Below are 18,110 nucleotides of genomic sequence, written 5' to 3' on the forward strand. Positions count from 1 at the left end.
TCACGGCCTTAAAAGTCAACGGAACCTGGGATTCCCAGCCGGTCACCCATACTGGTACTTGCCAGGCCTCAAGCTGGCTGGCGGCCGCGATCTGACGAGAGCAGGCACATTCAGCTTAGAATGCCCGTTGACAGCTCCTCCTCCTTTCCTATGGGCTTTCTGCAGTGCGAACGCACCTCCGAAAAGGAAAGAAACCTACTCACGGCCTTAAAAGTCAACGGGACCTGGGATTCCCAGCCGGTCACCCATACTGGTACTTGCCAGGCCTCAAGCTGGCTGGCGGCCGCGATCTGACGAGAGCGGGCACATACAGCTTAGAATGCCCGTTGACAGCTCTTCCTCCTTTCCTATGGGCTTTCTGCAGTGCGAACGCACCTCCGAAAAGGAAAGAGACCTACTCAAGGCCTTAAAAATCAACGGGACCTGGGATTCCCAGCCGGTCACCCATACTGGTACTTGCCAAGCCTCAAGCTGGCTGGCGGCCGCGATCTGACGAGAGCGGGCACATTCAGCTTAGAATGCCCGTTGACAGCGCCTCCTCCTTTCCTATGGGCTTTCTGCAGTGCGAACGCACCTCCGAAAAGGAAAGAAACCTACTCACGGCCTTAAAAGTCAACGGGACCTGGGATTCCCAGCCGGTCACCCATACTGGTACTTGCCAGGCCTCAAGCTGGCTGGCGGCCGCGATCTGACGAGAGCGGGCACATTCAGCTTAGAATGCCCGTTGACAGCTCCTCCTCCTTTCCTATGGGCTTTCTGCAGTGCGAACGCACCTCCGAAAAGGAAAGAAACCTACTCACGGCCTTAAAAGTCAACGGGACCTGGGATTCGCAGCCGGTCACCCATACTGGTACTTGCCAGGCCTCAAGCTGGCTGGCGGCCGCGATCTGACGAGAGCAGGCACATTCAGCTTAGAATGCCCGTTGACAGCTCCTCCTCCTTTCCTATGGGCTTTCTGCAGTGCGAACGCACCTCCGAAACGGAAAGAAACCTACTCACGGCCTTAAAAGTCAACGGGACCTGGGATTCCCAGCCGGTCACCCATACTGGTACTTGCCAGGCCTCAAGCTGGCTGGCGGCCGCGATCTGACGAGAGCAGGCACATTCAGCTTAGAATGCCCGTTGACAGCTCCTCCTCCTTTCCTATGGGCTTTCTGCAGTGCGAACGCACCTCCGAAAAGGAAAGAAACCTACTCACGGCCTTAAAAGTCAACGGGACCTGGGATTCCCAGCCGGTCACCCATACTGGTACTTGCCAGGCCTCAAGCTGGCTGGCGGCCGCGATCTGACGAGAGCAGGCACATTCAGCTTAGAATGCCCGTTGACAGCTCCTCCTCCTTTCCTATGGGCTTTCTGCAGTGCGAACGCACCTCCGAAAAGGAAAGAAACCTACTCAAGGCCTTAAAAGTCAACGGGACCTGGGATTCCCAGCCGGTCACCCATACTGGTACTTGCCAAGCCTCAAGCTGGCTGGCGGCCGCGATCTGACGAGAGCGGGCACATTCAGCTTAGAATGCCCGTTGACAGCGCCTCCTCCTTTCCTATGGGCTTTCTGCAGTGCGAACGCACCTCCGAAAAGGAAAGAAACCTACTCACGGCCTTAAAAATCAACGGGACCTGGGATTCCCAGCCGGTCACCCATACTGGTACTTGCCAGGCCTCAAGCTGGCTGGCGGCCGCGATCTGACGAGAGCAGGCACATTCAGCTTAGAATGCCCGTTGACAGCTCCTCCTCCTTTCCTATGGGCTTTCTGCAGTGCGAACGCACCTCCGAAAAGGAAAGAAACCTACTCACGGCCTTAAAAGTCAACGGGACCTGGGATTCCCAGCCGGTCACCCATACTGGTACTTGCCAGTCCTCAAGCTGGCTGGCGGCCGCGATCTGACGAGAGCGGGCACATTCAGCTTAGAATGCCCGTTAACAGCTCCTCCTCCTTTCCTATGGGCTTTCTGCAGTGCGAACGCACCTCCGAAAAGGAAAGAAACCTACTCACGGCCTTAAAAGTCAACGGGACCTGGGATTCCCAGCCGGTCACCCATACTGGTACTTGCCAGGCCTCAAGCTGGCTGGCGGCCGCGATCTGACAAGAGCAGGCACATTCAGCTTAGAATGCCCGTTGACAGCTCCTCCTCCTTTCCTATGGGCTTTCTGCAGTGCGAACGCACCTCCGAAACGGAAAGAAACCTACTCACGGCCTTAAAAGTCAACGGGACCTGGGATTCCCAGCCGGTCACCCATACTGGTACTTGCCAGGCCTCAAGCTGGCTGGCGGCCGCGATCTGACGAGAGCAGGCACATTCAGCTTAGAATGCCCGTTGACAGCTCCTCCTCCTTTCCTATGGGCTTTCTGCAGTGCGAACGCACCTCCGAAAAGGAAAGAAACCTACTCACGGCCTTAAAAGTCAACGGGACCTGGGATTCCCAGCCGGTCACCCATACTGGTACTTGCCAGGCCTCAAGCTGGCTGGCGGCCGCGATCTGACGAGAGCAGGCACATTCAGCTTAGAATGCCCGTTGACAGCTCCTCCACCTTTCCTATGGGCTTTCTGCAGTGCGAACGCACCTCCGAAAAGGAAAGAAACCTACTCACGGCCTTAAAAGTCAACGGGACCTGGGATTCCCAGCCGGTCACCCATACTGGTACTTGCCAGGCCTCAAGCTGGCTGGCGGCCGCGATCTGACGAGAGCAGGCACATTCAGCTTAGAATGCCCGTTGACAGCTCCTCCTCCTTTCCTATGGGCTTTCTGCAGTGCGAACGCACCTCCGAAAAGGAAAGAAACCTACTCACGGCCTTAAAAGTCAACGGGACCTGGGATTCCCAGCCGGTCACCCATACTGGTACTTGCCAGGCCTCAAGCTGGCTGGCGGCCGCGATCTGACGAGAGCGGGCACATACAGCTTAGAATGCCCGTTGACAGCTCCTCCTCCATTCCTATGGGCTTTCTGCAGTGCGAACGCACCTCCGAAAAGGAAAGAAACCTACTCAAGGCCTTAAAAGTCAACGGGACCTGGGATTCCCAGCCGGTCACCCATACTGGTACTTGCCAGGCCTCAAGCTGGCTGGCGGCCGCGATCTGACGAGAGCAGGCACATTCAGCTTAGAATGCCCGTTGACAGCTCCTCCTCCTTTCCTATGGGCTTTCTGCAGTGCGAACGCACCTCCGAAAAGGAAAGAAACCTACTCACAGCCTTAAAAGTCAACGGGACCTGGGATTCCCAGCCGGTCACCCATACTGGTACTTGCCAGGCCTCAAGCTGGCTGGCGGCCGCGATCTGACGAGAGCGGGCACATACAGCTTAGAATGCCCGTTGACAGCTCTTCTTCCTTTCCTATGGGCTTTCTGCAGTGCGAACGCACCTCCGAAAAGGAAAGAGACCTACTCAAGGCCTTAAAAGTCAACGGGACCTGGGATTCCCAGCCGGTCACCCATACTGGTACTTGCCAAGCCTCAAGCTGGCTGGCGGCCGCGATCTGACGAGAGCGGGCACATTCAGCTTAGAATGCCCGTTGACAGCGACTCCTCCTTTCCTATGGGCTTTCTGCAGTGCGAACGCACCTCCGAAAAGGAAAGAAACCTACTCACGGCCTTAAAAGTCAACGGGACCTGGGATTCCCAGCCGGTCACCCATACTGGTACTTGCCAGGCCTCAAGCTGGCTGGCGGCCGCGATCTGACGAGAGCGGGCACATTCAGCTTAGAATGCCCGTTGACAGCTCTTCCTCCTTTCCTATGGGCTTTCTGCAGTGCAAACGCACCTCCGAAAAGGAAAGAAACCTACTCACGGCCTTAAAAGTCAACGGGACCTGGGATTCCCAGCCGGTCACCCATACTGGTACTTGCCAGGCCTCAAGCTGGCTGGCGGCCGCGATCTGACGAGAGCAGGCACATTCAGCTTAGAATGCCCGTTGACAGCTCCTCCTCCTTTCCTATGGGCTTTCTGCAGTGCGAACGCACCTCCGAAACGGAAAGAAACCTACTCACGGCCTTAAAAGTCAACGGGACCTGGGATTCCCAGCCGGTCACCCATACTGGTACTTGCCAGGCCTCAAGCTGGCTGGCGGCCGCGATCTGACGAGAGCAGGCACATTCAGCTTAGAATGCCCGTTGACAGCTCCTCCTCCTTTCCTATGGGCTTTCTGCAGTGCGAACGCACCTCCGAAAAGGAAAGAAACCTACTCACGGCCTTAAAAGTCAACGGGACCTGGGATTCCCAGCCGGTCACCCATACTGGTACTTGCCAGGCCTCAAGCTGGCTGGCGGCCGCGATCTGACGAGAGCAGGCACATTCAGCTTAGAATGCCCGTTGACAGCTCCTCCTCCTTTCCTATGGGCTTTCTGCAGTGCGAACGCACCTCCGAAAAGGAAAGAAACCTACTCACGGCCTTAAAAGTCAACGGGACCTGGGATTCCCAGCCGGTCACCCATACTGGTACTTGCCAGGCCTCAAGCTGGCTGGCGGCCGCGATCTGACGAGAGCGGGCACATACAGCTTAGAATGCCCGTTGACAGCTCTTCCTCCTTTCCTATGGGCTTTCTGCAGTGCGAACGCACCTCCGAAAAGGAAAGAGACCTACTCAAGGCCTTAAAAGTCAACGGGACCTGGGATTCCCAGCCGGTCACCCATACTGGTACTTGCCAAGCCTCAAGCTGGCTGGCGGCCGCGATCTGACGAGAGCGGGCACATTCAGCTTAGAATGCCCGTTGACAGCGCCTCCTCCTTTCCTATGGGCTTTCTGCAGTGCGAACGCACCTCCGAAAAGGAAAGAAACCTACTCACGGCCTTAAAAGTCAACGGGACCTGGGATTCCCAGCCGGTCACCCATACTGGTACTTGCCAGGCCTCAAGCTGGCTGGCGGCCGCGATCTGACGAGAGCAGGCACATTCAGCTTAGAATGCCCGTTGACAGCTCCTCCTCCTTTCCTATGGGCTTTCTGCAGTGCGAACGCACCTCCGAAAAGGAAAGAAACCTACTCACGGCCTTAAAGGTCAATGGGACCTGGGATTCCCAGCCGGTCACCCATACTGGTACTTGCCAGGCCTCAAGCTGGCTGGCGGCCGCGATCTGACGAGAGCAGGCACATTCAGCTTAGAATGCCCGTTGACAGCTCAACCTCCTTTCCTATGGGCTTTCTGCAGTGCGAACGCACCTCCGAAAAGGAAAGAAACCTACTCACGGCCTTAAAAGTCAACGGGACCTGGGATTCCCAGCCGGTCACCCATACTGGTACTTGCCAGGCCTCAAGCTGGCTGGCGGCCGCGATCTGACGAGAGCGGGCACATTCAGCTTAGAATGCCCGTTGACAGCTCCTCCTCCTTTCCTATGGGCTTTCTGCAGTGCGAACGCACCTCCGAAAAGGAAAGAAACCTACTCACGGCCTTAAAAGTCAACGGGACCTGGGATTCCCAGCCGGTCACCCATACTGGTACTTGCCAGGCCTCAAGCTGGCTGGCGGCCGCGATCTGACGAGAGCGGGCACATACAGCTTAGAATGCCCGTTGACAGCTCCTCCTCCATTCCTATGGGCTTTCTGCAGTGCGAACGCACCTCCGAAAAGGAAAGAAACCTACTCAAGGCCTTAAAAGTCAACGGGACCTGGGATTCCCAGCCGGTCACCCATACTGGTACTTGCCAAGCCTCAAGCTGGCTGGCGGCCGCGATCTGACGCGAGCAGGCACATTCAGCTTAGAATGCCCGTTGACAGCTCCTCCTCCTTTCCTATGGGCTTTCTGCAGTGCGAACGCACCTCCGAAAAGGAAAGAAACCTACTCACGGCCTTAAAAGTCAACGGGACCTGGGATTCCCAGCCGGTCACCCATACTGGTACTTGCCAGGCCTCAAGCTGGCTGGCGGCCGCGATCTGACGAGAGCGGGCACATTCAGCTTAGAATGCCCGTTGACAGCTCCTCCTCCTTTCCTATGGGCTTTCTGCAGTGCGAACGCACCTCCGAAAAGGAAAGAAACCTACTCACGGCCTTAAAAGTCAACGGGACCTGGGATTCCCAGCCGGTCACCCATACTGGTACTTGCCAGGCCTCAAGCTGGCTGGCGGCCGCGATCTGACGAGAGCAGGCACATTCAGCTTAGAATGCCCGTTGACAGCTCCTCCTCCTTTCCTATGGGCTTTCTGCAGTGCGAACTCACCTCCGAAAAGGAAAGAAACCTACTCACGGCCTTAAAAGTCAACGGGACCTGGGATTCCCAGCCGGTCACCCATACTGGTACTTGCCAGGCCTCAAGCTGGCTGGCGGCCGCGATCTGACGAGAGCAGGCACATTCAGCTTAGAATGCCCGTTGACAGCTCCTCCTCCTTTCCTATGGGCTTTCTGCAGTGCGAACGCACCTCCGAAAAGGAAAGAAACCTACTCACGGCCTTAAAAGTCAACGGGACCTGGGATTCCCAGCCGGTCACCCATACTGGTACTTGCCAGGCCTCAAGCTGGCTGGCGGCCGCGATCTGACGAGAGCAGGCACATTCAGCTTAGAATGCCCGTTGACAGCTCCTCCTCCTTTCCTATGGGCTTTCTGCAGTGCGAACGCACCTCCGAAACGGAAAGAAACCTACTCACGGCCTTAAAAGTCAACGGGACCTGGGATTCCCAGCCGGTCACCCATACTGGTACTTGCCAGGCCTCAAGCGGGCTGGCGGCCGCGATCTGACGAGAGCAGGCACATTCAGCTTAGAATGCCCGTTGACAGCGCCTCCTCCTTTCCTATGGGCTTTCTGCAGTGCGAACGCACCTCCGAAAAGGAAAGAAACCTACTCACGGCCTTAAAAGTCAACGGGACCTGGGATTCCCAGCCGGTCACCCATACTGGTACTTGCCAGGCCTCAGGCTGGCTGGCGGCCGCGATCTGACGAGAGCAGGCACATTCAGCTTAGAATGCCCGTTGACAGCTCAACCTCCTTTCCTATGGGCTTTCTGCAGTGCGAACGCACCTCCGAAAAGGAAAGAAACCTACTCACGGCCTTAAAAGTCAATGGGACCTGGGATTCCCAGCCGGTCACCCATACTGGTACTTGCCAGGCCTCAAGCTGGCTGGCGGCCGCGATCTGACGAGAGCAGGCACATTCAGCTTAGAATGCCCGTTGACAGCTCCTCCTCCTTTCCTATGGGCTTTCTGCAGTGCGAACGCACCTCCGAAAAGGAAAGAAACCTACTCACGGCCTTAAAAGTCAACGGGACCTGGGATTCCCAGCCGGTCACCCATACTGGTACTTGCCAGGCCTCAAGCTGGCTGGCGGCCGCGATCTGACGAGAGCGGGCACATACAGCTTAGAATGCCCGTTGACAGCTCTTCCTCCTTTCCTATGGGCTTTCTGCAGTGCGAACGCACCTCCGAAAAGGAAAGAGACCTACTCAAGGCCTTAAAAGTCAACGGGACCTGGGATTCCCAGCCGGTCACCCATACTGGTACTTGCCAAGCCTCAAGTTGGCTGGCGGCCGCGATCTGACGAGAGCGGGCACATTCAGCTTAGAATGCCCGTTGACAGCGCCTCCTCCTTTCCTATGGGCTTTCTGCAGTGCGAACGCACCTCCGAAAAGGAAAGAAACCTACTCACGGCCTTAAAAGTCAACGGGACCTGGGATTCCCAGCCGGTCACTCATACTGGTACTTGCCAGGCCTCAAGCTGGCTGGCGGCCGCGATCTGACGAGAGCGGGCACATTCAGCTTAGAATGCCCGTTGACAGCTCCTCCTCCTTTCCTATGGGCTTTCTGCAGTGCGAACGCACCTCCGAAAAGGAAAGAAACCTACTCACGGCCTTAAAAGTCAACGGGACCTGGGATTCCCAGCCGGTCACCCATACTGGTACTTGCCAGGCCTCAAGCTGGCTGGCGGCCGCGATCTGACGAGAGCGGGCACATTCAGCTTAGAATGCCCGTTGACAGCTCCTCCTCCTTTCCTATGGGCTTTCTGCAGTGCGAACGCACCTCCGAAACGGAAAGAAACCTACTCACGGCCTTAAAAGTCAACGGGACCTGGGATTCCCAGCCGGTCACCCATACTGGTACTTGCCAGGCCTCAAGCTGGCTGGCGGCCGCGATCTGACGAGAGCAGGCACATTCAGCTTAGAATGCCCGTTGACAGCTCCTCCTCCTTTCCTATGGGCTTTCTGCAGTGCGAACGCACCTCCGAAAAGGAAAGAAACCTACTCACGGCCTTAAAAGTCAACGGGACCTGGGATTCCCAGCCGGTCACCCATACTGGTACTTGCCAGGCCTCAAGCTGGCTGGCGGCCGCGATCTGACGAGAGCAGGCACATTCAGCTTAGAATGCCCGTTGACAGCTCCTCCACCTTTCCTATGGGCTTTCTGCAGTGCGAACGCACCTCCGAAAAGGAAAGAAACCTACTCACGGCCTTAAAAGTCAACGGGACCTGGGACTCCCAGCCGGTCACCCATACTGGTACTTGCCAGGCCTCAAGCTGGCTGGCGGCCGCGATCTGACGAGAGCAGGCACATTCAGCTTAGAATGCCCATTGACAGCTCCTCCTCCTTTCCTATGGGCTTTCTGCAGTGCGAACGCACCTCCGAAAAGGAAAGAAACCTACTCACGGCCTTAAAAGACAACGGGACCTGGGATTCCCAGCCGGTCACCCATACTGGTACTTGCCAGGCCTCAAGCTGGCTGGCGGCCGCGATCTGACGAGAGCGGGCACATACAGCTTAGAATGCCCGTTGACAGCTCCTCCTCCATTCCTATGGGCTTTCTGCAGTGCGAACGCACCTCCGAAAAGGAAAGAAACCTACTCAAGGCCTTAAAAGTCAACGGGACCTGGGATTCCCAGCCGGTCACCCATACTGGTACTTGCCAGGCCTCAAGCTGGCTGGCGGCCGCGATCTGACGAGAGCAGGCACATTCAGCTTAGAATGCCCGTTGACAGCTCCTCCTCCTTTCCTATGGGCTTTCTGCAGTGCGAACGCACCTCCGAAAAGGAAAGAAACCTACTCACGGCCTTAAAAGTCAACGGGACCTGGGATTCCCAGCCGGTCACCCATACTGGTACTTGCCAGGCCTCAAGCTGGCTGGCGGCCGCGATCTGACGAGAGCGGGCACATACAGCTTAGAATGCCCGTTCACAGCTCTTCCTCCTTTCCTATGGGCTTTCTGCAGTGCGAACGCACCTCCGAAAAGGAAAGAGACCTACTCAAGGCCTTAAAAGTCAACGGGACCTGGGATTCCCAGCCGGTCACCCATACTGGTACTTGCCAAGCCTCAAGCTGGCTGGCGGCCGCGATCTGACGAGAGCGGGCACATTCAGCTTAGAATGCCCGTTGACAGCGCCTCCTCCTTTCCTATGGGCTTTCTGCAGTGCGAACGCACCTCCGAAAAGGAAAGAAACCTACTCACGGCCTTAAAAGTCAACGGGACCTGGGATTCCCAGCCGGTCACCCATACTGGTACTTGCCAGGCCTCAAGCTGGCTGGCGGCCGCGATCTGACGAGAGCAGGCACATTCAGCTTAGAATGCCCGTTGACAGCTCCTCCTCCTTTCCTATGGGCTTTCTGCAGTGCGAACGCACCTCCGAAAAGGAAAGAAACCTACTCACGGCCTTAAAAGTCAACGGGACCTGGGATTCCCAGCCGGTCACCCATACTGGTACTTGCCAGGCCTCAAGCTGGCTGGCGGCCGCGATCTGACGAGAGCAGGCACATTCAGCTTAGAATGCCCGTTGACAGCTCCTCCTCCTTTCCTATGGGCTTTCTGCAGTGCGAACGCACCTCCGAAAAGGAAAGAAACCTACTCACGGCCTTAAAAGTCAACGGGACCTGGGATTCCCAGCCGGTCACCCATACTGGTACTTGCCAGGCCTCAAGCTGGCTGGCGGCCGCGATCTGACGAGAGCGGGCACATTCAGCTTAGAATGCCCGTTGACAGCTCCTCCTCCTTTCCTATGGGCTTTCTGCAGTGCGAACGCACCTCCGAAAAGGAAAGAAACCTACTCACGGCCTTAAAAGTCAACGGGACCTGGGATTCCCAGCCGGTCACCCATACTGGTACTTGCCAGGCCTCAAGCTGGCTGGCGGCCGCGATCTGACGAGAGCAGGCACATTCAGCTTAGAATGCCCGTTGACAGCTCCTCCTCCTTTCCTATGGGCTTTCTGCAGTGCGAACGCACCTCCGAAAAGGAAAGAAACCTACTCACGGCCTTAAAAGTCAACGGGACCTGGGATTCCCAGCTGGTCACCCATACTGGTACTTGCCAGGCCTCAAGCTGGCTGGCGGCCGCGATCTGACGAGAGCGGGCACATTCAGCTTAGAATGCCCGTTGACAGCTCCTCCTCCTTTCCTATGGGCTTTCTGCAGTGCGAACGCACCTCCGAAAAGGAAAGAAACCTACTCACGGCCTTAAAAGTCAACGGGACCTGGGATTCCCAGCCGGTCACCCATACTGGTACTTGCCAGGCCTCAAGCTGGCTGGCGGCCGCGATCTGACGAGAGCAGGCACATTCAGCTTAGAATGCCCGTTGACAGCTCCTCCTCCTTTCCTATGGGCTTTCTGCAGTGCGAACGCACCTCCGAAAAGGAAAGAAACCTACTCACGGCCTTAAAAGTCAACAGGACCTGGGATTCCCAGCCGGTCACCCATACTGGTACTTGCCAGGCCTCAAGCTGGCTGGCGGCCGCGATCTGACGAGAGCAGGCACATTCAGCTTAGAATGCCCGTTGACAGCTCCTCCTCCTTTCCTATGGGCTTTCTGCAGTGCGAACGCACCTCCGAAAAGGAAAGAAACCTACTCACGGCCTTAAAAGTCAACGGGACCTGGGATTCCCAGCTGGTCACCCATACTGGTACTTGCCAGGCCTCAAGCTGGCTGGCGGCCGCGATCTGACGAGAGCGGGCACATTCAGCTTAGAATGCCCGTTGACAGCTCCTCCTCCTTTCCTATGGGCTTTCTGCAGTGCGAACGCACCTCCGAAAAGGAAAGAAACCTACTCACGGCCTTAAAAGTCAACGGGACCTGGGATTCCCAGCCGGTCACCCATACTGGTACTTGCCAGGCCTCAAGCTGGCTGGCGGCCGCGATCTGACGAGAGCAGGCACATTCAGCTTAGAATGCCCGTTGACAGCTCCTCCTCCTTTCCTATGGGCTTTCTGCAGTGCGAACTCACCTCCGAAAAGGAAAGAAACCTACTCACGGCCTTAAAAGTCAACGGGACCTGGGATTCCCAGCCGGTCACCCATACTGGTACTTGCCAGGCCTCAAGCTGGCTGGCGGCCGCGATCTGACGAGAGCAGGCACATTCAGCTTAGAATGCCCGTTGACAGCTCCTCCTCCTTTCCTATGGGCTTTCTGCAGTGCGAACTCACCTCCGAAAAGGAAAGAAACCTACTCACGGCCTTAAAAGTCAACGGGACCTGGGATTCCCAGCCGGTCACCCATACTGGTACTTGCCAGGCCTCAAGCTGGCTGGCGGCCGCGATCTGACGAGAGCAGGCACATTCAGCTTAGAATGCCCGTTGACAGCTCCTCCTCCTTTCCTATGGGCTTTCTGCAGTGCGAACGCACCTCCGAAAAGGAAAGAAACCTACTCACGGCCTTAAAAGTCAACGGGACCTGGGATTCCCAGCCGGTCACCCATACTGGTACTTGCCAGGCCTCAAGCTGGCTGGCGGCCGCGATCTGACGAGAGCGGGCACATACAGCTTAGAATGCCCGTTGACAGCTCCTCCTCCTTTCCTATGGGCTTTCTGCAGTGCGAACGCACCTCCGAAAAGGAAAGAAACCTACTCAAGGCCTTAAAAGTCAACGGGACCTGGGATTCCCAGCCGGTCACCCATACTGGTACTTGCCAAGCCTCAAGCTGGCTGGCGGCCGCGATCTGACGAGAGCGGGCACATTCAGCTTAGAATGCCCGTTGACAGCGCCTCCTCCTTTCCTATGGGCTTTCTGCAGTGCGAACGCACCTCCGAAAAGGAAAGAAACCTACTCACGGCCTTAAAAGTCAACGGGACCTGGGATTCCCAGCCGGTCACCCATACTGGTACTTGCCAGGCCTCAAGCTGGCTGGCGGCCGCGATCTGACGAGAGCAGGCACATTCAGCTTAGAATGCCCGTTGACAGCTCCTCCTCCTTTCCTATGGGCTTTCTGCAGTGCGAACGCACCTCCGAAAAGGAAAGAAACCTACTCACGGCCTTAAAAGTCAACGGGAACTGGGATTCCCAGCCGGTCACCCATACTGGTACTTGCCAGGCCTCAAGCTGGCTGGCGGCCGCGATCTGACGAGAGCGGGCACATTCAGCTTAGAATGCCCGTTGACAGCTCCTCCTCCTTTCCTATGGGCTTTCTGCAGTGCGAACGCACCTCCGAAAAGGAAAGAAACCTACTCACGGCCTTAAAAGTCAACGGGACCTGGGATTCCCAGCCGGTCACCCATACTGGTACTTGCCAGGCCTCAAGCTGGCTGGCGGCCGCGATCTGACGAGAGCAGGCACATTCAGCTTAGAATGCCCGTTGACAGCTCCTCCTCCTTTCCTATGGGCTTTCTGCAGTGCGAACGCACCTCCGAAACGGAAAGAAACCTACTCACGGCCTTAAAAGTCAACGGGACCTGGGATTCCCAGCCGGTCACCCATACTGGTACTTGCCAGGCCTCAAGCTGGCTGGCGGCCGCGATCTGACGAGAGCAGGCACATTCAGCTTAGAATGCCTGTTGACAGCTCCTCCTCCTTTCCTATGGGCTTTCTGCAGTGCGAACGCACCTCCGAAAAGGAAAGAAACCTACTCACGGCCTTAAAAGTCAACGGGACCTGGGATTCCCAGCCGGTCACCCATACTGGTACTTGCCAGGCCTCAAGCTGGCTGGCGGCCGCGATCTGACGAGAGCAGGCACATTCAGCTTAGAATGCCCGTTGACAGCTCCTCCTCCTTTCCTATGGGCTTTCTGCAGTGCGAACGCACCTCCGAAAAGGAAAGAAACCTACTCACGGCCTTAAAAGTCAACGGGACCTGGGATTCCCAGCCGGTCACCCATACTGGTACTTGCCAGGCCTCAAGCTGGCTGGCGGCCGCGATCTGACGAGAGCGGGCACATTCAGCTTAGAATGCCCGTTGACAGCTCCTCCTCCTTTCCTATGGGCTTTCTGCAGTGCGAACGCACCTCCGAAAAGGAAAGAAACCTACTCACGGCCTTAAAAGTCAACGGGACCTGGGATTCCCAGCCGGTCACCCATACTGGTACTTGCCAGGCCTCAAGCTGGCTGGCGGCCGCGATCTGACGAGAGCAGGCACATTCAGCTTAGAATGCCCGTTGACAGCTCCTCCTCCTTTCCTATGGACTTTCTGCAGTGCGAACTCACCTCCGAAAAGGAAAGAAACCTACTCACGGCCTTAAAAGTCAACGGGACCTGGGATTCCCAGCCGGTCACCCATACTGGTACTTGCCAGGCCTCAAGCTGGCTGGCGGCCGCGATCTGACGAGAGCAGGCACATTCAGCTTAGAATGCCCGTTGACAGCTCCTCCTCCTTTCCTATGGGCTTTCTGCAGTGCGAACGCACCTCCGAAAAGGAAAGAAACCTACTCACGGCCTTAAAAGTCAACGGGACCTGGGATTCCCAGCCGGTCACCCATACTGCTACTTGCCAGGCCTCAAGCTGGCTGGCGGCCGCGATCTGACGAGAGCAGGCACATTCAGCTTAGAATGCCCGTTGACAGCTCCTCCTCCTTTCCTATGGGCTTTCTGCAGTGCGAACGCACCTCCGAAAAGGAAAGAAACCTACTCACGGCCTTAAAAGTCAACGGGACCTGGGATTCCCAGCCGGTCACCCATACTGGTACTTGCCAGGCCTCAAGCTGGCTGGCGGCCGCGATCTGACGAGAGCGGGCACATTCAGCTTAGAATGCCCGTTGACAGCGCCTCCTCCTTTCCTATGGGCTTTCTGCAGTGCGAACGCACCTCCGAAAAGGAAAGAAACCTACTCACGGCCTTAAAAGTCAACGGGACCTGGGATTCCCAGCCGGTCACCCATACTGGTACTTGCCAGGCCTCAAGCTGGCTGGCGGCCGCGATCTGACGAGAGCAGGCACATTCAGCTTAGAATGCCCGTTGACAGCTCCTCCTCCTTTCCTATGGGCTTTCTGCAGTGCGAACGCACCTCCGAAAAGGAAAGAAACCTACTCACGGCCTTAAAAGTCAACGGGACCTGGGATTCCCAGCCGGTCACCCATACTGGTACTTGCCAGGCCTCAAGCTGGCTGGCGGCCGCGATCTGACGAGAGCGGGCACATTCAGCTTAGAATGCCCGTTGACAGCTCCTCCTCCTTTCCTATGGGCTTTCTGCAGTGCGAACGCACCTCCGAAAAGGAAAGAAACCTACTCACGGCCTTAAAAGTCAACGGGACCTGGGATTCCCAGCCGGTCACCCATACTGGTACTTGCCAGGCCTCAAGCTGGCTGGCGGCCGCGATCTGACGAGAGCAGGCACATTCAGCTTAGAATGCCCGTTGACAGCTCCTCCTCCTTTCCTATGGGCTTTCTGCAGTGCGAACGCACCTCCGAAACGGAAAGAAACCTACTCACGGCCTTAAAAGTCAACGGGACCTGGGATTCCCAGCCGGTCACCCATACTGGTACTTGCCAGGCCTCAAGCTGGCTGGCGGCCGCGATCTGACGAGAGCAGGCACATTCAGCTTAGAATGCCCGTTGACAGCTCCTCCTCCTTTCCTATGGGCTTTCTGCAGTGCGAACGCACCTCCGAAAAGGAAAGAAACCTACTCACGGCCTTAAAAGTCAACGGGACCTGGGATTCCCAGCCGGTCACCCATACTGGTACTTGCCAGGCCTCAAGCTGGCTGGCGGCCGCGATCTGACGAGAGCAGGCACATTCAGCTTAGAATGCCCGTTGACAGCTCCTCCTCCTTTCCTATGGGCTTTCTGCAGTGCGAACGCACCTCCGAAAAGGAAAGAAACCTACTCACGGCCTTAAAAGTCAACGGGACCTGGGATTCCCAGCCGGTCACCCATACTGGTACTTGCCAGGCCTCAAGCTGGCTGGCGGCCGCGATCTGACGAGAGCGGGCACATTCAGCTTAGAATGCCCGTTGACAGCTCCTCCTCCTTTCCTATGGGCTTTCTGCAGTGCGAACGCACCTCCGAAAAGGAAAGAAACCTACTCACGGCCTTAAAAGTCAACGGGACCTGGGATTCCCAGCCGGTCACCCATACTGGTACTAGCCAGGCCTCAAGCTGGCTGGCGGCCGCGATCTGACGAGAGCAGGCACATTCAGCTTAGAATGCCCGTTGACAGCTCCTCCTCCTTTCCTATGGACTTTCTGCAGTGCGAACTCACCTCCGAAAAGGAAAGAAACCTACTCACGGCCTTAAAAGTCAACGGGACCTGGGATTCCCAGCCGGTCACCCATACTGGTACTTGCCAGGCCTCAAGCTGGCTGGCGGCCGCGATCTGACGAGAGCAGGCACATTCAGCTTAGAATGCCCGTTGACAGCTCCTCCTCCTTTCCTATGGGCTTTCTGCAGTGTGAGCGCACCTCCGAAAAGGAAAGAAACCTACTCACGGCCTTAAAAGTCAACGGGACCTGGGATTCCCAGCCGGTCACCCATACTGCTACTTGCCAGGCCTCAAGCTGGCTGGCGGCCGCGATCTGACGAGAGCAGGCACATTCAGCTTAGAATGCCCGTTGACAGCTCCTCCTCCTTTCCTATGGGCTTTCTGCAGTGCGAACGCACCTCCGAAAAGGAAAGAAACCTACTCACGGCCTTAAAAGTCAACGGGACCTGGGATTCCCAGCCGGTCACCCATACTGGTACTTGCCAGGCCTCAAGCTGGCTGGCGGCCGCGATCTGACGAGAGCAGGCACATTCAGCTTAGAATGCCCGTTGACAGCTCCTCCTCCTTTCCTATGGGCTTTCTGCAGTGCGAACGCACCTCCGAAAAGGAAAGAAGCCTACTCACGGCCTTAAAAGTCAACGGGACCTGGGATTCCCAGCCGGTCACCCATACTGGTACTTGCCAGGCCTCAAGCTGGCTGGCGGCCGCGATCTGACGAGAGCAGGCACATTCAGCTTAGAATGCCCGTTGACAGCTCCTCCTCCTTTCCTATGGGCTTTCTGCAGTGCGAACGCACCTCCGAAAAGGAAAGAAACCTACTCACGGCCTTAAAAGTCAACGGGACCTGGGATTCCCAGCCGGTCACCCATACTGGTACTTGCCAGGCCTCAAGCTGGCTGGCGGCCGCGATCTGACGAGAGCAGGCACATTCAGCTTAGAATGCCCGTTGACAGCTCCTCTTCCTTTCCTATGGGCTTTCTGCAGTGCGAACGCACCTCCGAAAAGGAAAGAAACCTACTCACGGCCTTAAATGTCAACGGGACCTAGGATTCCCAGCCGGTCACCCATACTGGTACTTGCCAGGCCTCAAGCTGGCTGGCGGCCGCGATCTGACGAGAGCGGGCACATTCAGCTTAGAATGCCCGTTGACAGCTCCTCCTCCTTTCCTATGGGCTTTCTGCAGTGCGAACGCACCTCCGAAAAGGAAAGAAACCTACTCACGGCCTTAAAAGTCAACGGGACCTGGGATTCCCAGCCGGTCACCCATACTGGTACTTGCCAGGCCTCAAGCTGGCTGGCGGCCGCGATCTGACGAGAGCAGGCACATTCAGCTTAGAATGCCCGTTGACAGCTCCTCCTCCTTTCCTATGGGCTTTCTGCAGTGCGAACGCACCTCCGAAACGGAAAGAAACCTACTCACGGCCTTAAAAGTCAACGGGACCTGGGATTCCCAGCCGGTCACCCATACTGGTACTTGCCAGGCCTCAAGCTGGCTGGCGGCCGCGATCTGACGAGAGCGGGCACCTTCAGCTTAGAATGCCCGTTGACAGCTCCTCCTCCTTTCCTATGGGCTTTCTGCAGTGCGAACGCACCTCCGAAAAGGAAAGAAACCTACTCACGGCCTTAAAAGTCAACGGGACCTGGGATTCCCAGCCGGTCACCCATACTGGTACTTGCCAGGCCTCAAGCTGGCTGGCGGCCACGATCTGACGAGAGCAGGCACATTCAGCTTAGAATGCCCGTTGACAGCTCCTCCTCCTTTCCTATGGGCTTTCTGCAGTGCGAACGCACCTCCGAAAAGGAAAGAAACCTACTCACGGCCTTAAAAGTCAACGGGACCTGGGATTCCCAGCCGGTCACCCATACTGGTACTTGCCAGGCCTCAAGCTGGCTGGCGGCCGCGATCTGACGAGAGCGGGCACATTCAGCTTAGAATGCCCGTTGACAGCTCCTCCTCCTTTCCTATGGGCTTTCTGCAGTGCGAACGCACCTCCGAAAAGGAAAGAAACCTACTCACGGCCTTAAAAGTCAACGGGACCTGGGATTCCCAGCCGGTCACCCATACTGGTACTTGCCAGGCCTCAAGCTGGCTGGCGGCCGGATCTGACGAGAGCAGGCACATTCAGCTTAGAATGCCCGTTGACAGCTCCTCCTCCTTTCCTATGGGCTTTCTGCAGTGCGAACGCACCTCCGAAAAGGAAAGAAGCCTACTCACGGCCTTAAAAGTCAACGGGACCTGGGATTCCCAGCCGGTCACCCATACTGGTACTTGCCAGGCCTCAAGCTGGCTGGCGGCCGCGATCTGACGAGAGCAGGCACATTCAGCTTAGAATGCCCGTTGACAGCTCCTCCTCCTTTCCTATGGGCTTTCTGCAGTGCGAACGCACCTCCGAAAAGGAAAGAAACCTACTCACGGCCTTAAAAGTCAACGGGACCTGGGATTCCCAGCCGGTCACCCATACTGGTACTTGCCAGGCCTCAAGCTGGCTGGCGGCCGCGATCTGACGAGAGCGGGCACATTCAGCTTAGAATGCCCGTTGACAGCTCCTCCTCCTTTCCTATGGGCTTTCTGCAGTGCGAACGCACCTCCGAAAAGGAAAGAAACCTACTCACGGCCTTAAAAGTCAACGGGACCTAGGATTCCCAGCCGGTCACCCATACTGGTACTTGCCAGGCCTCAAGCTGGCTGGCGGCCGCGATCTTACGAGAGCAGGCACATTCAGCTTAGAATGCCCGTTGACAGCTCCTCCTTCTTTCCTATGGGCTTTCTGCAGTGCGAACTCACCTCCAAAAAGGAAAGAAACCTACTC

The 18,110-nt window shown here is 56.8% G+C and overlaps 90 pseudogenes; all 90 read right to left on the minus strand.

Moving 5' to 3' along the window:
- Positions 1 to 13: 13 nt before the first annotated feature.
- LOC136629859 (5S ribosomal RNA) lies at positions 14 to 132 on the minus strand (annotated as a pseudogene).
- Positions 133 to 212: 80 nt separating this feature from the next.
- LOC136630029 (5S ribosomal RNA) lies at positions 213 to 331 on the minus strand (annotated as a pseudogene).
- An 80-nt stretch (positions 332 to 411) lies between these two features.
- LOC136629876 (5S ribosomal RNA) lies at positions 412 to 530 on the minus strand (annotated as a pseudogene).
- Positions 531 to 610: 80 nt separating this feature from the next.
- LOC136629384 (5S ribosomal RNA) lies at positions 611 to 729 on the minus strand (annotated as a pseudogene).
- An 80-nt stretch (positions 730 to 809) lies between these two features.
- LOC136630437 (5S ribosomal RNA) lies at positions 810 to 928 on the minus strand (annotated as a pseudogene).
- An 80-nt stretch (positions 929 to 1,008) lies between these two features.
- On the minus strand, positions 1,009 to 1,127 carry LOC136629645 (5S ribosomal RNA; annotated as a pseudogene).
- Positions 1,128 to 1,207: 80 nt separating this feature from the next.
- Positions 1,208 to 1,326, minus strand: LOC136629646 (5S ribosomal RNA; annotated as a pseudogene).
- Positions 1,327 to 1,406: 80 nt separating this feature from the next.
- On the minus strand, positions 1,407 to 1,525 carry LOC136630913 (5S ribosomal RNA; annotated as a pseudogene).
- Positions 1,526 to 1,605: 80 nt separating this feature from the next.
- Positions 1,606 to 1,724, minus strand: LOC136629951 (5S ribosomal RNA; annotated as a pseudogene).
- Positions 1,725 to 1,804: 80 nt separating this feature from the next.
- LOC136630628 (5S ribosomal RNA) lies at positions 1,805 to 1,923 on the minus strand (annotated as a pseudogene).
- An 80-nt stretch (positions 1,924 to 2,003) lies between these two features.
- LOC136630460 (5S ribosomal RNA) lies at positions 2,004 to 2,122 on the minus strand (annotated as a pseudogene).
- Positions 2,123 to 2,202: 80 nt separating this feature from the next.
- Positions 2,203 to 2,321, minus strand: LOC136629647 (5S ribosomal RNA; annotated as a pseudogene).
- Positions 2,322 to 2,401: 80 nt separating this feature from the next.
- Positions 2,402 to 2,520, minus strand: LOC136629648 (5S ribosomal RNA; annotated as a pseudogene).
- An 80-nt stretch (positions 2,521 to 2,600) lies between these two features.
- On the minus strand, positions 2,601 to 2,719 carry LOC136629649 (5S ribosomal RNA; annotated as a pseudogene).
- Positions 2,720 to 2,799: 80 nt separating this feature from the next.
- On the minus strand, positions 2,800 to 2,918 carry LOC136630041 (5S ribosomal RNA; annotated as a pseudogene).
- An 80-nt stretch (positions 2,919 to 2,998) lies between these two features.
- Positions 2,999 to 3,117, minus strand: LOC136629650 (5S ribosomal RNA; annotated as a pseudogene).
- Positions 3,118 to 3,197: 80 nt separating this feature from the next.
- On the minus strand, positions 3,198 to 3,316 carry LOC136630052 (5S ribosomal RNA; annotated as a pseudogene).
- An 80-nt stretch (positions 3,317 to 3,396) lies between these two features.
- On the minus strand, positions 3,397 to 3,515 carry LOC136630914 (5S ribosomal RNA; annotated as a pseudogene).
- Positions 3,516 to 3,595: 80 nt separating this feature from the next.
- On the minus strand, positions 3,596 to 3,714 carry LOC136629395 (5S ribosomal RNA; annotated as a pseudogene).
- An 80-nt stretch (positions 3,715 to 3,794) lies between these two features.
- On the minus strand, positions 3,795 to 3,913 carry LOC136629652 (5S ribosomal RNA; annotated as a pseudogene).
- Positions 3,914 to 3,993: 80 nt separating this feature from the next.
- LOC136629653 (5S ribosomal RNA) lies at positions 3,994 to 4,112 on the minus strand (annotated as a pseudogene).
- An 80-nt stretch (positions 4,113 to 4,192) lies between these two features.
- On the minus strand, positions 4,193 to 4,311 carry LOC136629654 (5S ribosomal RNA; annotated as a pseudogene).
- Positions 4,312 to 4,391: 80 nt separating this feature from the next.
- Positions 4,392 to 4,510, minus strand: LOC136630063 (5S ribosomal RNA; annotated as a pseudogene).
- Positions 4,511 to 4,590: 80 nt separating this feature from the next.
- LOC136630915 (5S ribosomal RNA) lies at positions 4,591 to 4,709 on the minus strand (annotated as a pseudogene).
- Positions 4,710 to 4,789: 80 nt separating this feature from the next.
- LOC136629655 (5S ribosomal RNA) lies at positions 4,790 to 4,908 on the minus strand (annotated as a pseudogene).
- An 80-nt stretch (positions 4,909 to 4,988) lies between these two features.
- On the minus strand, positions 4,989 to 5,107 carry LOC136630142 (5S ribosomal RNA; annotated as a pseudogene).
- An 80-nt stretch (positions 5,108 to 5,187) lies between these two features.
- LOC136629407 (5S ribosomal RNA) lies at positions 5,188 to 5,306 on the minus strand (annotated as a pseudogene).
- An 80-nt stretch (positions 5,307 to 5,386) lies between these two features.
- On the minus strand, positions 5,387 to 5,505 carry LOC136630074 (5S ribosomal RNA; annotated as a pseudogene).
- Positions 5,506 to 5,585: 80 nt separating this feature from the next.
- On the minus strand, positions 5,586 to 5,704 carry LOC136630481 (5S ribosomal RNA; annotated as a pseudogene).
- An 80-nt stretch (positions 5,705 to 5,784) lies between these two features.
- Positions 5,785 to 5,903, minus strand: LOC136629418 (5S ribosomal RNA; annotated as a pseudogene).
- Positions 5,904 to 5,983: 80 nt separating this feature from the next.
- LOC136629656 (5S ribosomal RNA) lies at positions 5,984 to 6,102 on the minus strand (annotated as a pseudogene).
- Positions 6,103 to 6,182: 80 nt separating this feature from the next.
- LOC136629658 (5S ribosomal RNA) lies at positions 6,183 to 6,301 on the minus strand (annotated as a pseudogene).
- An 80-nt stretch (positions 6,302 to 6,381) lies between these two features.
- On the minus strand, positions 6,382 to 6,500 carry LOC136629659 (5S ribosomal RNA; annotated as a pseudogene).
- Positions 6,501 to 6,580: 80 nt separating this feature from the next.
- On the minus strand, positions 6,581 to 6,699 carry LOC136630430 (5S ribosomal RNA; annotated as a pseudogene).
- Positions 6,700 to 6,779: 80 nt separating this feature from the next.
- Positions 6,780 to 6,898, minus strand: LOC136630263 (5S ribosomal RNA; annotated as a pseudogene).
- Positions 6,899 to 6,978: 80 nt separating this feature from the next.
- LOC136630306 (5S ribosomal RNA) lies at positions 6,979 to 7,097 on the minus strand (annotated as a pseudogene).
- An 80-nt stretch (positions 7,098 to 7,177) lies between these two features.
- Positions 7,178 to 7,296, minus strand: LOC136630087 (5S ribosomal RNA; annotated as a pseudogene).
- Positions 7,297 to 7,376: 80 nt separating this feature from the next.
- Positions 7,377 to 7,495, minus strand: LOC136630141 (5S ribosomal RNA; annotated as a pseudogene).
- Positions 7,496 to 7,575: 80 nt separating this feature from the next.
- Positions 7,576 to 7,694, minus strand: LOC136630018 (5S ribosomal RNA; annotated as a pseudogene).
- Positions 7,695 to 7,774: 80 nt separating this feature from the next.
- LOC136629431 (5S ribosomal RNA) lies at positions 7,775 to 7,893 on the minus strand (annotated as a pseudogene).
- An 80-nt stretch (positions 7,894 to 7,973) lies between these two features.
- Positions 7,974 to 8,092, minus strand: LOC136629660 (5S ribosomal RNA; annotated as a pseudogene).
- Positions 8,093 to 8,172: 80 nt separating this feature from the next.
- On the minus strand, positions 8,173 to 8,291 carry LOC136629661 (5S ribosomal RNA; annotated as a pseudogene).
- An 80-nt stretch (positions 8,292 to 8,371) lies between these two features.
- LOC136630107 (5S ribosomal RNA) lies at positions 8,372 to 8,490 on the minus strand (annotated as a pseudogene).
- An 80-nt stretch (positions 8,491 to 8,570) lies between these two features.
- LOC136629781 (5S ribosomal RNA) lies at positions 8,571 to 8,689 on the minus strand (annotated as a pseudogene).
- An 80-nt stretch (positions 8,690 to 8,769) lies between these two features.
- Positions 8,770 to 8,888, minus strand: LOC136629662 (5S ribosomal RNA; annotated as a pseudogene).
- An 80-nt stretch (positions 8,889 to 8,968) lies between these two features.
- Positions 8,969 to 9,087, minus strand: LOC136630024 (5S ribosomal RNA; annotated as a pseudogene).
- An 80-nt stretch (positions 9,088 to 9,167) lies between these two features.
- On the minus strand, positions 9,168 to 9,286 carry LOC136630916 (5S ribosomal RNA; annotated as a pseudogene).
- An 80-nt stretch (positions 9,287 to 9,366) lies between these two features.
- LOC136629664 (5S ribosomal RNA) lies at positions 9,367 to 9,485 on the minus strand (annotated as a pseudogene).
- Positions 9,486 to 9,565: 80 nt separating this feature from the next.
- Positions 9,566 to 9,684, minus strand: LOC136629665 (5S ribosomal RNA; annotated as a pseudogene).
- An 80-nt stretch (positions 9,685 to 9,764) lies between these two features.
- LOC136629442 (5S ribosomal RNA) lies at positions 9,765 to 9,883 on the minus strand (annotated as a pseudogene).
- An 80-nt stretch (positions 9,884 to 9,963) lies between these two features.
- LOC136629666 (5S ribosomal RNA) lies at positions 9,964 to 10,082 on the minus strand (annotated as a pseudogene).
- Positions 10,083 to 10,162: 80 nt separating this feature from the next.
- Positions 10,163 to 10,281, minus strand: LOC136629657 (5S ribosomal RNA; annotated as a pseudogene).
- An 80-nt stretch (positions 10,282 to 10,361) lies between these two features.
- On the minus strand, positions 10,362 to 10,480 carry LOC136629667 (5S ribosomal RNA; annotated as a pseudogene).
- An 80-nt stretch (positions 10,481 to 10,560) lies between these two features.
- On the minus strand, positions 10,561 to 10,679 carry LOC136629803 (5S ribosomal RNA; annotated as a pseudogene).
- An 80-nt stretch (positions 10,680 to 10,759) lies between these two features.
- On the minus strand, positions 10,760 to 10,878 carry LOC136629772 (5S ribosomal RNA; annotated as a pseudogene).
- Positions 10,879 to 10,958: 80 nt separating this feature from the next.
- On the minus strand, positions 10,959 to 11,077 carry LOC136629668 (5S ribosomal RNA; annotated as a pseudogene).
- An 80-nt stretch (positions 11,078 to 11,157) lies between these two features.
- Positions 11,158 to 11,276, minus strand: LOC136629669 (5S ribosomal RNA; annotated as a pseudogene).
- Positions 11,277 to 11,356: 80 nt separating this feature from the next.
- On the minus strand, positions 11,357 to 11,475 carry LOC136629670 (5S ribosomal RNA; annotated as a pseudogene).
- An 80-nt stretch (positions 11,476 to 11,555) lies between these two features.
- Positions 11,556 to 11,674, minus strand: LOC136630098 (5S ribosomal RNA; annotated as a pseudogene).
- An 80-nt stretch (positions 11,675 to 11,754) lies between these two features.
- LOC136630917 (5S ribosomal RNA) lies at positions 11,755 to 11,873 on the minus strand (annotated as a pseudogene).
- Positions 11,874 to 11,953: 80 nt separating this feature from the next.
- LOC136629671 (5S ribosomal RNA) lies at positions 11,954 to 12,072 on the minus strand (annotated as a pseudogene).
- An 80-nt stretch (positions 12,073 to 12,152) lies between these two features.
- LOC136630081 (5S ribosomal RNA) lies at positions 12,153 to 12,271 on the minus strand (annotated as a pseudogene).
- An 80-nt stretch (positions 12,272 to 12,351) lies between these two features.
- On the minus strand, positions 12,352 to 12,470 carry LOC136629672 (5S ribosomal RNA; annotated as a pseudogene).
- Positions 12,471 to 12,550: 80 nt separating this feature from the next.
- On the minus strand, positions 12,551 to 12,669 carry LOC136630553 (5S ribosomal RNA; annotated as a pseudogene).
- An 80-nt stretch (positions 12,670 to 12,749) lies between these two features.
- Positions 12,750 to 12,868, minus strand: LOC136629673 (5S ribosomal RNA; annotated as a pseudogene).
- An 80-nt stretch (positions 12,869 to 12,948) lies between these two features.
- On the minus strand, positions 12,949 to 13,067 carry LOC136629455 (5S ribosomal RNA; annotated as a pseudogene).
- An 80-nt stretch (positions 13,068 to 13,147) lies between these two features.
- On the minus strand, positions 13,148 to 13,266 carry LOC136629675 (5S ribosomal RNA; annotated as a pseudogene).
- An 80-nt stretch (positions 13,267 to 13,346) lies between these two features.
- Positions 13,347 to 13,465, minus strand: LOC136629676 (5S ribosomal RNA; annotated as a pseudogene).
- An 80-nt stretch (positions 13,466 to 13,545) lies between these two features.
- On the minus strand, positions 13,546 to 13,664 carry LOC136630131 (5S ribosomal RNA; annotated as a pseudogene).
- Positions 13,665 to 13,744: 80 nt separating this feature from the next.
- Positions 13,745 to 13,863, minus strand: LOC136629466 (5S ribosomal RNA; annotated as a pseudogene).
- Positions 13,864 to 13,943: 80 nt separating this feature from the next.
- LOC136629677 (5S ribosomal RNA) lies at positions 13,944 to 14,062 on the minus strand (annotated as a pseudogene).
- Positions 14,063 to 14,142: 80 nt separating this feature from the next.
- On the minus strand, positions 14,143 to 14,261 carry LOC136629477 (5S ribosomal RNA; annotated as a pseudogene).
- An 80-nt stretch (positions 14,262 to 14,341) lies between these two features.
- Positions 14,342 to 14,460, minus strand: LOC136629679 (5S ribosomal RNA; annotated as a pseudogene).
- Positions 14,461 to 14,540: 80 nt separating this feature from the next.
- On the minus strand, positions 14,541 to 14,659 carry LOC136629680 (5S ribosomal RNA; annotated as a pseudogene).
- Positions 14,660 to 14,739: 80 nt separating this feature from the next.
- On the minus strand, positions 14,740 to 14,858 carry LOC136629681 (5S ribosomal RNA; annotated as a pseudogene).
- An 80-nt stretch (positions 14,859 to 14,938) lies between these two features.
- On the minus strand, positions 14,939 to 15,057 carry LOC136629488 (5S ribosomal RNA; annotated as a pseudogene).
- Positions 15,058 to 15,137: 80 nt separating this feature from the next.
- LOC136630167 (5S ribosomal RNA) lies at positions 15,138 to 15,256 on the minus strand (annotated as a pseudogene).
- An 80-nt stretch (positions 15,257 to 15,336) lies between these two features.
- On the minus strand, positions 15,337 to 15,455 carry LOC136629682 (5S ribosomal RNA; annotated as a pseudogene).
- An 80-nt stretch (positions 15,456 to 15,535) lies between these two features.
- Positions 15,536 to 15,654, minus strand: LOC136630132 (5S ribosomal RNA; annotated as a pseudogene).
- Positions 15,655 to 15,734: 80 nt separating this feature from the next.
- Positions 15,735 to 15,853, minus strand: LOC136629683 (5S ribosomal RNA; annotated as a pseudogene).
- Positions 15,854 to 15,933: 80 nt separating this feature from the next.
- LOC136629684 (5S ribosomal RNA) lies at positions 15,934 to 16,052 on the minus strand (annotated as a pseudogene).
- An 80-nt stretch (positions 16,053 to 16,132) lies between these two features.
- On the minus strand, positions 16,133 to 16,251 carry LOC136629685 (5S ribosomal RNA; annotated as a pseudogene).
- Positions 16,252 to 16,331: 80 nt separating this feature from the next.
- LOC136629814 (5S ribosomal RNA) lies at positions 16,332 to 16,450 on the minus strand (annotated as a pseudogene).
- An 80-nt stretch (positions 16,451 to 16,530) lies between these two features.
- On the minus strand, positions 16,531 to 16,649 carry LOC136629687 (5S ribosomal RNA; annotated as a pseudogene).
- Positions 16,650 to 16,729: 80 nt separating this feature from the next.
- On the minus strand, positions 16,730 to 16,848 carry LOC136630239 (5S ribosomal RNA; annotated as a pseudogene).
- An 80-nt stretch (positions 16,849 to 16,928) lies between these two features.
- On the minus strand, positions 16,929 to 17,047 carry LOC136630228 (5S ribosomal RNA; annotated as a pseudogene).
- Positions 17,048 to 17,127: 80 nt separating this feature from the next.
- Positions 17,128 to 17,246, minus strand: LOC136629499 (5S ribosomal RNA; annotated as a pseudogene).
- Positions 17,247 to 17,524: 278 nt separating this feature from the next.
- LOC136629688 (5S ribosomal RNA) lies at positions 17,525 to 17,643 on the minus strand (annotated as a pseudogene).
- An 80-nt stretch (positions 17,644 to 17,723) lies between these two features.
- Positions 17,724 to 17,842, minus strand: LOC136629510 (5S ribosomal RNA; annotated as a pseudogene).
- Positions 17,843 to 17,922: 80 nt separating this feature from the next.
- On the minus strand, positions 17,923 to 18,041 carry LOC136630600 (5S ribosomal RNA; annotated as a pseudogene).
- Between the last annotated feature and the right edge of the window lie 69 nt (positions 18,042 to 18,110).

This window comes from Eleutherodactylus coqui, chromosome 5 (assembly GCF_035609145.1).
Source record: "Eleutherodactylus coqui strain aEleCoq1 chromosome 5, aEleCoq1.hap1, whole genome shotgun sequence".
NCBI lineage: Eukaryota > Metazoa > Chordata > Amphibia > Anura > Eleutherodactylidae > Eleutherodactylus > Eleutherodactylus coqui.